This window comes from Rutidosis leptorrhynchoides, chromosome 4 (genome assembly GCF_046630445.1).
Source record: "Rutidosis leptorrhynchoides isolate AG116_Rl617_1_P2 chromosome 4, CSIRO_AGI_Rlap_v1, whole genome shotgun sequence".
NCBI classification, from domain to species: domain Eukaryota; kingdom Viridiplantae; phylum Streptophyta; class Magnoliopsida; order Asterales; family Asteraceae; genus Rutidosis; species Rutidosis leptorrhynchoides.
Window position 1 is genome coordinate 420,649,665 of NC_092336.1, and position 3,076 is coordinate 420,652,740.

Consider the following 3,076-nt stretch of genomic DNA (forward strand, 5'->3'; position numbering starts at 1 on the left):
GCGAGTCGGAATAAGATAGTTGTATTCGTGTGGTGTAATATATGTAATATAGTGTGCTTATGCTTTATGATATATGTAAAAATTTCTTGTATTAATAAGTATTTTTTTATGAATCTAACTCTTGTCTATTTTACAGTATAAAAACACAAAATGGATAGACAACCCAATATTTTAAGAGACCTACCCGGAGACATGATTGATGAAATCTTGTCTAGAGTCAGTCAGAATTCCTCGGCACAACTATTTAAGGCGAGATCAGTTTGTAAGACATTCGAAGAACATTCCAAGAATGCCTTGGTTTATAAAAGGCTTTCATTCAAAAGATGGGGGATATCACATTGGGAAATCCATAAGTTACGATGTGTTTACTTTGACGCATATATTGCGGGGAACCCAAATGCTATTTTACGCAACGGGTTAAGAAATTATTTTGACTCAATATATCCGAATATAGGACTTCGTGATTTAGAAAAGGCGGCTAACATGCAACATAAATAAGCATGTTATGCTTACGGGTTAGTAATGTTCGCTTCTCACCAAAGTGAGAACAAGAACATCGGGCTACAACTATTAAACAAAACGTTCCCACAAGTGACAGACTCAGTAGTTGGGGTGAGAAACAAGGTTTTTAAATTGTTACGGGACTGTTGGACATTACGTAACCCTCGTCCCTTTGACGACGTTACAACACGTTGTCTTATCAACGGCCATAATGGTTATGTTCCACAAGACCAAGGATGGGAAGTAGTCCTAGTAAAACCAGAATGCATGACTTGTTTCTGGACGTATGAATTACGTGTCTTTATTGCCTTTGCTAAACGACTTGTGTACTAGCTAGAATTATCTTCACAACTATCTTGTATCAAAGTTATTGTGTGCTATATTTCATGTTATATGTAAAATAAGCGGTATTGTAAGTTTGTAAAATATTGTGAAAAAGTTTGAACACGAAATATTATTATAATCAGTTTTTCATATAGAATTGTAGTAGTTGAATTGTATATTAGCTACTAAGTATGAACTTAACGGGTAGGTACTACCCGAATTTAAACTTATAAAACGCTAATATGAAGAAAAAGCTTTTATAAATGAGTTCATATTATGCTACGAGATACTATTGACTACTCTTAATATTCTGTATGATTAACTTGTTTCATTTGACTATTTGAAGGAAATGGCACCGACTACTCGACAAACCATGAATATGAGCGAAGAGGAATTTCGTACCTTTCTTGCTGCAAACATAGCCGTAGTACAGGCTGCGCTACATACCAACAATAACTCTGAATCTAGCAATGCAGCTAACGGCGCAAGAAATCGTATAGGATGCACCTACAAAGAATTCACTGCCTGCAAACCTTTGGAATTTGATGGAACCGAAGGACCGATCGGATTGAAACGGTGGATCGAGAAGGTCGAATCGGTGTTTGCCATAAGTAAGTATACTGAAGAGGACAAAGTGAAGTACGCTACGCATACCTTCACAGGTACTGCGTTAACATGGTGAAATACCTATCTAGAGCAAGTGGGACAAGATGATGCTTACGCACTACCGTGGTCAGCATTTAAGCACTTGATGAACGAGAAGTACCATCCCAGAACCGAGGTCAATAAGCTCAAGACAGAACTTAGAGGGTTACGAACCCAAGGATTTGATATTACCACGTACGAAAGACGATTCACAGAATTGTGCCTATTGTGTCCGAGAGCGTTCGAAGATGAGGAAGAGAAGATCGACGCGTTTGTGAAAGGATTACAGGAAAGAATCCAAGAAGATATAAGTTCACACGAGCCCGCCTCCATACAACAGGCATGTAGAATGGCTCACAAACTAGTGAACCAGATTGAGGAAAGAATTAAAGAACAGGCGACTGAAGAGGCCAATGTGAAGCAAGTCAAAAGAAAGTGGGAGGAAAACGGTGATAAGAATCACCAATACAACAACAACAGCAATTACAACAATAATCGCAACAACAATCGCAACATCAATCGCAACTATAATAAACGGCCCAACAACAACAACAACAACAACAACAACAACAACAACAACAACAACAACAACAACAACAACAACAACAATCATCCCAACAACAATAACAACCACAACAACAACAACAACAATCAGAAGCATCTATGCCAAAGGTGTGAAAAGTATCACTCGGGGTTCTGCACCAAATTTTGCAACAAGTGTAAAATAAATGGTCATAGCGCGGCGAAGTGTGAGGTCTATGGACCAGGGGTTAACAGAAAGAAAGGAACAAATGGTGTTGGAATGAGTAATGGCGGAGCAAGTAGTGTCGGATCAAGTTATGCCAATGTAGTTTGTTATATATGTGGAAAACCGGGCCACATTATTAGAAATTGCCCGAACCAGGAGAACACGAATGGACAAGGTCGCGGAAGAGTTTTCAATATTAATGCGGCAGAGGCACAGGAAGACCCGGAGCTTGTTACGGGTACGTTTCGTATTGACAATAAATCTGCTTACATTTTATTTGATTCGGGTGCGGATAGATGCTATATGAGTAGAGATTTTTGTGCTAAATTAAGTTGTCCATTGACGCCGTTGGATAGTAAATTTTTACTCGAATTAGCAAACAGTAAATTAATTTCAGCAGATTATATATGCCGGAATCGAGAAATTAAACTGGGTAGTGAAATATTTAAGATTGATTTGATACCAGTAGAGTTAGGGAGTTTTGATGTAATAGTTGGCATGGACTGGCTGAAGAAGGTGAAAGCAGAGATCGTATGTTATAAAAATGCAATTTGCATTGTACGAGAAGAAGGAGAACCCTTAATGGTGTACGGAGAAAAGGGCAACACGAAGCTACATCTTATTAGTAATTTGAAGGCACAAAAACTAATCAGAAAAGGTTGCTATGCTGTTCCAGCACATGTCGAGAAAGTACAAACTGAAGAAAAGAGCATCAATGATGTTCCCGTCGCAAAAGAATTTCCCGATGTATTTTCGAAAGAATTACCGGGACTACCTACACATCAATCTGTTGAATTTCAAATAGATCTTGTACCAGGAGCTGCACCAATAGCTCGTGCTCCTTATAGACTCGCAACC